General features: G+C 35.4%; 1 long non-coding RNA gene across 1 annotated transcript in view; it reads left to right on the forward strand.

The window, feature by feature from the left end:
- The window catches only part of LOC128314431 (uncharacterized), a 50,011-nt gene extending 42,624 nt beyond the window's left edge, over nt 1–7,387 (forward strand). Inside the window, exon 4 of the long non-coding RNA XR_008296052.1 lies at nt 6,863–7,387. This is a non-coding gene — a long non-coding RNA (uncharacterized LOC128314431). The remainder of the gene's footprint in view (nt 1–6,862) is intronic.
- The last annotated feature ends 4,080 nt before the right edge of the window (nt 7,388–11,467 follow it).

The raw sequence follows: 11,467 nt of genomic DNA on the forward strand, positions 1-11,467 counted from the left end.
TTGACATCTAACTGCTCATAATATTCTCTTAGTATTATTTTGTGTTTCTGCTATGTTGGTTGTGATCTCTCCTCTTTAATTCATGATTTTATTTATTTGGGTCCTTTCCTTTTTCTTTTTGATAAATCTGGCTAGGCAATGGACAGTTCATCTAAGCAGAAAATCAACAAGGAAACAATGGCTTTGAATGACACACTGGACCAGAGGGACTTAACAGATATATTCAGAACATTTCATCTTAAAGCAGAAAAATACACATTCTTCTCAAGTGCACATGGAACATTCTCTAGAATAGATCACATACTAGGTCACAGATCAGTACAAGTACAAAAAGATCTAGATCATACCCTGCATATGTTCAGACCATAACACTACAAAATGTGAAGTCAAACACAGGAAAAATTTTGGAAAGACCACAAATACTTGGAAATTAAAGAACATCCTTCTAAAGAATAAATGGGTTAGCCAATAAATTAAAAACAAAATTAAAAAGTACATGGAAGCCAATGAAAATAAAAACACGACAGTCTTAAACTTTTGGAATGAGGCAAAGACAGTCATAAGAGGGAAGTAAGTATATAGCAATCCAGGCCTTCCTAAAGAAGGAAGAAATGTCTCAAACACACCATCTAACCTTACAACTAAAGGAGCTGGAAAAACCCCAGCAAATAAGGCCCAAAACCAGCAGAAGGGAAATAAAGAGCAGAAATCAATGGTATTGAAATCAGAAAAACAGTAGAAAAGATTAAAAAAAAACAGGAGCTTGTTTTTTGAAAGAATTAACAAAATTGATAAACTCGTAGGCAGATCTATCAAAGAGAAAAAGGAAACGATCCAAATAAGTAAAATTTTGAATTTTCATTCTGCTCCCCTCCCGACTTCCATGTGTCAGGCTCATTTTTTCTCATTCCACAGCTCATGTCACAGTTTTTTTTTCTTAGTTTTATTTCTTTCATTTTAGATAGCTTCTACTACAATGTCTTTATAATCATTAATATTTTCTTATGCAGTGTTTAATCTACTGTTAATTTCATTCAGTGTATTTTTTCCATGTATTTCTTTTTCATTTCCAGAAGCTTGATATGGATTCTTTACTTGTCTTCCATGTTTCTTATTATGCTCATACTTTTCTCTACCTTCTTGAATATATGGAGCATATTTATAATAGCTGTTTCAGCATTCTTGTTTATTAATTCAGTTTATCATCTGTATCATTTTTGCATCCCCTATAGTTATTTACTCATTGCACATTGTGTGTTCCTGCTTCTTTGCATACCTGTTATTTTCTGATCGAATTCTAAACTAGACATTGCAAATTTTACCTATTACGTGTCAGAGATATTTTGATTTCTTTAAATATTTTTTTTTTGCCTTTATTCTGGGGTGGAATTAAGTTACTCGGAAATAATTTGATCCTTCTAAGTCTTATTTAGAAGTTTTGTTAGATGGTCCAGGACAGCTTTTAATCTGGGCTAATTCCATATCAGCACTATGGCACAATATCCTTATAAAGACTCTTCGTGATGCCTCATGTGTTAGAAAGTCTCTCCATTCTGGCTGGTTAGAACATGAACTATTCTTGGTCCTTTTTAAGCTCTATGGATTTCTACTCCTTTTGAGTGGTTCTTTCCCCAGAGACAGAGTTTCTCTAATGACATGCACTGATCAGTGATCAAGCAAAGACACAAAGAGGACCCCATGCATATCCCCAAAACCCTCTTCCTCCTCCTGCCCCTCCGTGCAACGCTCTCCTCTTCAGTTCTCTGCCTTAACAGTTTTAGCTACTGCCTTTCTGAACCCTGAACTTTGTCTTCTCAACTCAAGAAAACCACTGAGTTCTGTTTGGGTTCCCCCTCTCTATACCGCAACTTGAAAACTCACTCCTGGCAGTAAGCTGGGGCATTTTCAGCTTCCACTTTGTGTCTTTCTTCTCTCTCAATGCTGCTTGTTCTTTCATATATTTTGTCTAAGTCTTTTAGGTGAGAGGGAATGTCTAGTCCCTGCCATTCCTTAATGAATGAAAGCAGAAATTTTGGGCCTGAGGTTTTGATGGGATGTGGGAGGAGATTTTCTTGTGATGTAATTTTATATCTAGGACATGAGGTAAGGCTGTACTATAAGGCAATGTCCCTTAAAAGTAAAATCCATTTTAATATGTTTTTCAAGTATATTGATTCTTGACTCTCATACCTTAAGTGGATGATTAGGAAGATTATAATTGGCAATTATTTGCCTCATTAAATAACTGTAATTTTCTGTTTTAGCATCATAGTATTTGTTATTAACTGATGAATTGAAGAAAATGTTATTTTTTCCTGTTTCATATTTGTAATCATATATTTTAAAAATTCTATTAGTTAGGGGCATCTGGGTGGCTCAGTTGGTTAAGCATCCAACTTCGGCCTAGGTCATGATCTCACCGTTCCCAAGTTTGAGCCCCGCGTCAGGCTCTGTGCTGACAGCTCAAAGCCTGGAGCCTGTTTCAGATTCTGTGTCTCCCTCTCTCTCTCTCTCTCTGCCCCTCCCCCACTCACACTCTGTCTCTCTCTCTCTCTCTCTCAAAAATAAATAAACATTAAAAAATTTCATTAGTTGGGGCTCTTGGGTGGCTCAGTCGTTTGGGTGTCCAACTTTGGCTCAGGTCACGATCTTGCAGTTCGTGGGTTCGAGCCCCCCCCCCCCCCCCCCCTCCGCTGGGCTCTGTGCTGACAGCTCGGAGCCTTGGAGCCTGCTTTGGATTCTGTGTCTCCCTCTCTCTCTGCCCTCCTCCACTCATGCTCTGTATCTCTCTCTCTCAAGAATAAATAAACATTAAAAAAATTCCATTAGTTAAAATTTTTAATTAATTGTATTATTTTTATTGGTAAATTTTCTTTAGGTACTAATTATATTCCTTAAATTCTAAAACACTAAAACTATTGATTTATGATTTGGCTGACAACATATGGTTATGTTCTCTAAACAAGATGCCTGGATCAATTGTGTGTAACCATATGTAATTCTAAAGTTCTCCAGGAAATACTAGCTTTGGGGCACAAGTGAAATCACATTTATTTTTTTATACCCCAATTCTGATGATTCTTGACAATAGCTTCATGTTCAAGCAGTGTCTCAAAGCATATCTCAGCTATTTCTGGGAACCCCCAAGGCATGTCTCATAATGCCTATAAACCAATCTTAATGTCAATGAATCACCTGCAGTTCATCATATAGCATCCACCATTTTTGACATCCACTGTGTATAAAGTCACTCTCTGAAGCCACTCTGCTGATACAGCTGATGGCACTCATGGTGAAAATATCACAGTCCTTGCCAAGAGCATCATCTCATGATTCTTAGAGTAATAGCACAGGATTAGTTTCTATAGGGAAGTGTTTGGAGTGTTTCCCCAAATCTCTCTTAAAATAGGTCAATTTCTGGCATTCATTCTTCACACAGAATCTCATCAAGTATTTTATGAAAAATAGTTTCATCAGCTTCTAGCCTTTACTTCTTTAATCAATGTGATTCGAACTGGCCTAAGGGAGCCTAAAGGGTAAGAGATATAATAAATTTACTTAATTTCCTTTTCACTTTCCTCCCTAGGGAAACTTGACCTAACCAAGCTACTACCTCCTTCTGCATTACAAAATAATCTCCATGTGTATTAAAGTATACAAATATGTACTAAAAGAAGATGGGTGCTATTCCCACCAAGTCATATTGCCCAGGTACTTTTAGAAAATTGATACCAGAAAAGCTTTAAACAAATACATTATAAAATTTCTAGTTTCTATTAGTTATGGATAATTAATCCTATTTTTGAAAAACCAGTATGTATCAATAATTGGGCCTTTTCCTATATCTAGGTTGTTCAGTTTATTTTCCTGAATAATGATCCATTGTTCTAAGTGCTTTAAATGTATTAGCCTATTTCTCACAATAACTTTATGCATTAGAAGCTTTCATATTTCCATCTCCCAACTTGCCTGAGTTACCAAGGTAGAAAGTGAGGAGCTATAATCAGAGCTGTGTTAGTCTTGCTATGATGCTCTGCCACTCTAAAGAGGAAGTAAATTCTATAAAGATTTAACTTGATTATAATTTTGACCCCCACTTTGAACACTTGTGCATAAATTTTTTGTACCTTTATTACCTGCTTGTCCTTTAAAAATTATAAATAGTCACTCATCTGTGGAATTTAAGAAATAAAACAAATGAGGAAAGGGGAAAAAAGAGCGAGAAACCAAGAAGTAGATTTTTTTTATTAATTTAATTGTTTTTAATTTTACATCCAGATTAGTTAGCATATAGTGCAACAATGATTTCAGGAGTAGATTCCTTAATGCCCCTTAACCATTTAGACCATCCCCCCTCTCACAACCCCTCCAGTAACCTTCTGTTTGTTCTCCATATTTATGAGTCTCTTATGTTTTGTCCCCCTCCCTATTTTTATATTATTTTTGTTTCCCTTTCCTTATGTTCATCTGTTTTGTCTCTTAAAGTCCTCATATGAGTGAAGTCATATGATATTTGTCTTCCTTTGACTGACTAATTTCACTTAGCATAATACCCTCCAGTTCCATCCACGTAGTTGGAAATGGCAAGATTTCCTTCTTTTTGATTGCCGAGTAATACTCCATTATATATATATATATATATATATATATATATATATATACCACCTCTTCTTTATCCATTCACCCATCGATGGACATTTGGGCTCTTTCCATGCTTTGGCTATTGTTGATGGTGCTGCTATAAACATTGGGGTGCATGTGCCCCTTTGAAACAGCACACCTGTATCCCTTGGATAAATGCCTAGTAGTGCAATTGCTGGGTTGTAGGGTAGTTCTCCATACTGTTCTCCAGAGTGGCTGCACCAGCTTGCATTCCCACCAACAATGCAAAAGAGATCCCCTTTCTCTGCATCCTCACCAACATCTGTTGTTGCCTGAGGTGTTAATGTTAGCGTTCTGACAGGTTTGAGGTGGTACGTCATTGTGGTTTTGATTTGTATTTCCCTGATGATGAGTGATGTTGAGCATTTGTTCATGTGTCGGTTGGCCACCTGGATGTCTTCTTTGGAGAAGTGTCTATTCATGTCTTTTGCCCATTTCTTCACTGGATTATTTATTTTTTGGGTGTTAGTTTGAGAAGTTATTTATAGATTTTGGATACTAACCCTTTATGTGATATGTCATCCTGTCGGTTGCCTTTTAGTTTTGCTGATTGTTTCCTTCACTGTGCAGAAGCCTTTTATTTTGATGAGGTCCCAGTAGTTCATTTTTGCTTTTGTTTCCCTTGCCTCTGGAGACATATCAAGTCAGAACCCAACTGCCATTGTAGACTTGTAAAGTTCACCTTAAGCTTTTAGTTTTCATTCTGATCTCCAATTTCTCACCAGAAGTGTACGAATTAAGGAGAAAATGTAGTATAATTCAATCTTTTTTGGAGAACCTCTATTATTGCTCATGCTCCCCAGGACTTCTGGTTGCATGAAGGGAGTGAAACCAGTTTTTACAAATCCATGTATCCTTTCTTGACCAAAATTTAGTGCCACAAAATGAAGGTGGGGATTTGCAGACCATTAAGCTCAAACTTAAGCACCATCTTGTTTTTTTCATTAAGAAGGAAAAATGCATCCTATGTTCCCAGCTTGATAAAATAGACTAATGCCTTCTAATTGGTCATTTTAATAAAAGAAAGTGACTTGTAATCATACAAGCTTCAGCTATTAAAAAATGTTGCTTCAGTAACTGTTGTTATACGTGCCTGCTCTAATGAGCTTTCCTAGATCTCTATGTGGTAGGAGATTCATTTGGGCCATTTAAAGTCAATTCTATGAACCTTTAAACATGCAAAATGATGTTAGTACCCTATCCTGTGGTTTCTAAATTTTAAACTAATGCTGAAATGGTTTTTATTGAGTTAATTGGCTCAAATATGAAGTTTCTAGTTACCAAGTGCATACAGCATGTAGGGGAAAAAAGATGAAAATCTGCTTTTATAGAATAAGATAAAGCTCTTTACAGCTTCAGTTGGCTAGCTGTTCAGAAATTAAAGAATGTAACAGTGAAAATCCCAGGAAATACTCCTCTTCCTGGAGTATATTTATTATCTAGTTTTCTAAAACCCTTATGGAATTTCCAATATGACAGTTTTAAAAGGCTGGGTCTGAAGTCAACATACCGACATTTATATCACAGCTCTGTTACTCACCTGTCATGCAAAAATGGCATTATTTAACTCCCTTTAGATCTGATTTTGTGGTCTATGACAAACTTCTTCAGGTTGTTGTAGTCACCAAATGGGAAGGTGTGCACGAAAACACTCTGTAAGCTTAACAAGGTTTATACTGGTATCAAATTTTTTCCCTGTATTTTCAAAACTAGAAAACAGAATTGGCTTATTTTGAGAAAAGTTATTAGGTATTTTGTGAGGAAAATGAGGCAAACATATTCCTATCAAGAAGTCATCATTACTTAACCACAAAGAGCCTGTACAGCTTGGAAGGGCATCTTGACTATGACTCAAGTTGACGATCTTTGTGCCTTTGAGCTTTGTCCATCATATAGTGTGCAATCAGACAGAAGTCTTTTTGCCAGATTCACTTGCTAAGTGACCACGTACCTCTGAATTTGAAATATCTACAGTTACATGTATTTGTTGAGGACTTGTTGGTTTTTATATAATGTACTCTTGCTCACATATTCATGTATATGCAAATTCTAATCATTCTTTTTTTCTCTTCTTTTTTCTTCTTATTTTAGTTAAAGAATACTATTTGCATTGAGTAATATGTGGCCATATATGTGAAATTATACAATAAGAAAATTCTTTCATGGCATAACTTGAACCGACATTATTTTCTTCCAACAGGGCTGCCTTTCTTTTAACTATCTTTCTGTATCCTGGAGCTCATTGGTCTTACTGTGGCATTCTGCAAAGGTAGTCTGATTTCATTAAGTGAGAGAGTGACAGGATGTTTCCTGAGACGTGTTTTGCCAATAGGAATACAGCATACAATGCATAAGGTATGTATTAAAAAATCATCAGAAATGCTATATAGGTATAAGTCACTACATCAAAACATATTTCTGTTCAAAACCATATATTTTTATTCAGTCCAGAAATACTTTTTGAATATATGTCAAAAGTTTTAAGGTGTTAATATCACATTGTATTCTTTAGCTACTCAAGAAGATAGGCATTGTCCCTTAGTTAACACATTTGATATTCTTTGGGTTTTAAAATAAAAATTAATATACTCACTTTATTTAAATTTCAATATTACACAAGATTGACATAAAATGGAAAGTAAAGATCTCCTTCCTCCCTCCAAAATTTCTATTAACACTCCTCAGAAATAGCCACCCTTAACAGTTTTTTTGTGTATCTTTTCAAAATGTGTGTGTGTGTGTGTGTGTGTGTGTGTGTGTGTGTGTTTAGTGTTTGTTCAGACTGCTCTAACAAAATCCTTAGACTGAGTGCATTAAATAACAGACATTTGAGACATTTATTTACCCAGGTCTGGAGGCTGGGAAGTATAAGATCAACGTCCCAGACTTTTTGGTTTCTGGTGAAAATTCTCTTCCTGGCTTGTGGATGGTTGCCTTCTCACTGTGTCCTAAAATGGTGGAGAGAGAAATCTCTCTCTTCCTCTTCCTATAAAGTCACTAATCCCATCATGAGAGATTACTCTCAAGATCTCATTCTACACTGACTGCCTTTCAAAGTTCTCATCTCTGAATGTCATCCCATTGGGTTAGGACTTCAACATACAAATTTGGGGGAGGACACAATTCAGTCCACAGTGTGATAGGTAGATACACACACATATATATGTAAAGGTATAAAATATATATATAAAACACTTGAAGATATATGTAAATATATGAAATATATTATAAATATGTGTATACATAAAAATATTTGAATTTGAAAAAACATTTGAAGTATATAATAATTTCAATCATGGGCTAACAATTATAAAGCATTGTGATTTTTCACTGCAGTAATTTTTAAAAATTTTATTTTTTATATTTGAGAGAGAGGGAGAGAGAGACAGTGCACAAGCAGGGGGAGGGGCAGAGAGAGACAGAGAATCTGAAGGAGGCTCCAGGCTCCGAACTGTCAGCCCAGAGCCCATGCAGGGCTCGAACTCATGTTTAGCAGACTGAGCCACCCAGGCACCTCTAAAAATTTTATTTTTTAAAGCACTTGTAGGTTAACAGAAAAATTGAGTGGGAGGTATAGAGATTTCCCATATGCCCCCTGCCCCCTCACATGTATAACCTCCCCCATTATCAACATCCCCTACCAGAGTGGTACATTTACTACAATTAATAGACGTATTGACACATAATTATTTCCCAGAGTTCATAATTGAAATGGGGTTCATTCTTAGTCTTATGCATTCTATGGGTTTGGACAAACTTAGAATTACATGTAACTACCATTATAGTATCATACAGAGTAGTTCAACTGCTCTGAAAATTCTTTGTGTTCTATTTATTCATCCTTCCCTCTCCCCTAATACCTGGCAATCATTGATCTTTTACCTGTCCCCCAGAGTTTTGCTTTTCCAGAATGTCATGTAGTTGGAATCAGGCAGTATGTAGTCTTTCAGTTTGGCTTCTATCATTTAGTAATAAGCATTTAGGTTTCTTCCATGTCTTTTCATGTTTAGATAGCTCATATCTTTTTAGCTTTGAGTAATATTCCATTGTCTGGATGTACCACAGTTAATTCATTCACCTACTGAAGAACATCTTGGCTGCTTCCAAATTTTGGCAATTATGAATAAAGCTGCTATAAACACCCATGTGCAGGTTTTTGTGTCAACATAAGTGTTTAATTCCTTTAAGCAAATATTAAGGGATGAATTGCTGGATTTTATGGTAAGAATGTGTTTAGACTGCCACACTGTCTTCCAAAGTGGCTGTACTATTTTATATTCCCACCTGCAATGAATGAGAGTTCCTGTAGCTCCACATCCTTACCAACATTTGTTGTTGTCAGTGTTCTGGAATTTGGCTATTCTAATAGGTGCGTAGTGCTATCTCACTTAAAAATATTTTTTTTTAGTGTTTATTTATTTATCTTGAGGGGCAGAGAGAGAGAGAGAGAGAGAGAGAATCCCAAGCAGACTCTGCGCTGTCAGTGCAGAGCCCAGTGTGGGGCTTGAACTCATGAACCATGAGATCATGACCTGAGCAGAAATCAAGAGTCAGAGGCTTAACCAACTGAGCCTACCAGGTGCCTTCACTTTTGTTTGAATCTGAATTTCCCTGATGGTATTTGATGTGGAACGTCTTTTAATATGTTTATTTGCCATCTGTATATCTTCTTTGTTGCAGTTTTTGTTCAGGAATTTCCCCCATTTTTAAATTAGGTTGTTTGTATTCTTATTGTTGAATTTAGGAGTTCTTTTTATTTTTTGGGTAACTGTTCTTCATCAGATATGTATTTTGCAAATATTTTCTCCCAGTGTGTTTCTTGTGTCATTCTCTTAACAGTGTCTCTCAGAGAACAGAAAGGATTTTTTTTAAATGAAGTCCAGATTATCCATTTTTCCTTTCATGAATCATGCCTTTGGTGTTGTACCTAAAATATCTTTGCCACACCCAAGGTCATTTAGATTTTTCTCTTATGTTATCTTCTAAGAATTGTACAGTTTTGTACTTTGCATTTAGATCTGTGACCCACTTTCAGTTAATTTTTGTGAGGGGTATGAAGTCTGTGTCTAGATTTTTTTTTTCTTTGAATGTTCATGTCCAGTTCCAGCTCTATTTGTTGAAAAGACTACCTTTTATCTATTGTATTGCCTTTGACTTTGTCAAAGATTAGTTGGCTATATTTATATGGGGTTTTTTTTTGAGTTCTCTATTCTGTCCCATTGTATTATTTCACCAATACCACATTCTCTGGATTACTGTTTTATCATTCATCTTGAAGTCAAGTAGTGTCAATCCCCCAATTTTGCTCTTCTCTTCTAACATTGTGTTTGACTATTCTGAGTATTTTCCCTCTCCATATAAACTTTAGAATCATTTTGTTGCTATCCACAAAATCATCTGCTGGGATTTGATTGGGATCGCATTGAATCTATATTTCAAGTTGGGAAAAACTGACATCTTGACAATATTGAATTTTTCTGTCAATGAACATGGAATATTTCTCCACTTATTTAGTTTTTCTGTGATCTCTTTCATCAGAGCTCTGTAATTTTCTTCATAGAGATCCTATACATATTTTGTTATATTTGTAACTATTTCATTTTGAGGGGTGCATTTGACTAATTTTAACATGAATAATTTTATTGTATGAATAATGCAGTAAAAATATTAAGAGAAATTTCAAAAAACTGAAGTCATCAAAATAATGTTGCTTATCTAGTTTTGCTTATTAATATTCTCTTCCAGTTCTTTACTACATGAATACCTACTTTGCACAGTTATGTTTGCATTGCACATACCATTTTTAAATCCCATGCTTAAAAAATTGACATTGGTGTGAATATTTTCCTTATGACTATGTGGTCTTAATAATTAGCCTTGTCGGGGCACCTGGGTGGCTCAGTCGGTTAAGTGTCCAACTTCGGGTCAGGTCATGATCTCACAGCTCGTGGGTTTGAGCCCTGCATCAGGCTCTGTGCTGACGGCTCAGAGCCTGGAGCCTGCTTTGGACTCAGAAGACACAGAATCCCCCTCTCGCTGCCCCTCCCCTGCTCATGCTCTGTCTCTCTCTGTCTCTCAATAATAAATAAACGTTTAAAAAAAATAATTAGCCTTGTCAAAAATTACAAGTGTGTATATCATTATTCATTGCTGTTGATACCTGATTTTTTTTCTTACTCATAAGTAAGAAGTTGGCTTTGAAATTCACAGTTTCCTAGGAAAAGTACTATAAAAATACTCATATATGACTACAAGTGTTGTGTTACTTTCTAGCTATGTGGCTCTAAGTTCAAAGTTTAACTATACCTCATTTTTCTCATTTGTAAAGTGAGTTAAAATAATACAGCTATCTTTTTCTTGGAACATAATAAAGGCTAAACCCCATAAACCATTTAAAGCTGTTAGACTATTTACTAGCATACAGTATGAGCTCAATAAATATTATATGTATATATTTATTAATCAAAAATATTATTCACAAATGCTTATTAAATGATCAACAAATTTTAAATGTTAGTTATATAGTTAAATCAACATCAGATGATTTAAGGTCCACAAAACGACCAAAAGATACAGCAATAATTTTAGCAAAAAAAAAAATCCAGTATTAAAGCTATCTTTCTTTTCTGTTAGCACAACAGTAAAAGATGAATAGGCCAGTCATAGATGACTTAACTTTCCCCATTAATCAGAAACTTCAGTTGACTCAGTTGATTGCTGACAGCTATTTTCTGAATATTTACAGAAGACAGTGAATTGATGACCTACAGAAAATATTATTATGAGAATATGCCAGATAAAAATG

Source organism: Acinonyx jubatus, chromosome B1 (assembly GCF_027475565.1).
Source record: "Acinonyx jubatus isolate Ajub_Pintada_27869175 chromosome B1, VMU_Ajub_asm_v1.0, whole genome shotgun sequence".
NCBI lineage: Eukaryota > Metazoa > Chordata > Mammalia > Carnivora > Felidae > Acinonyx > Acinonyx jubatus.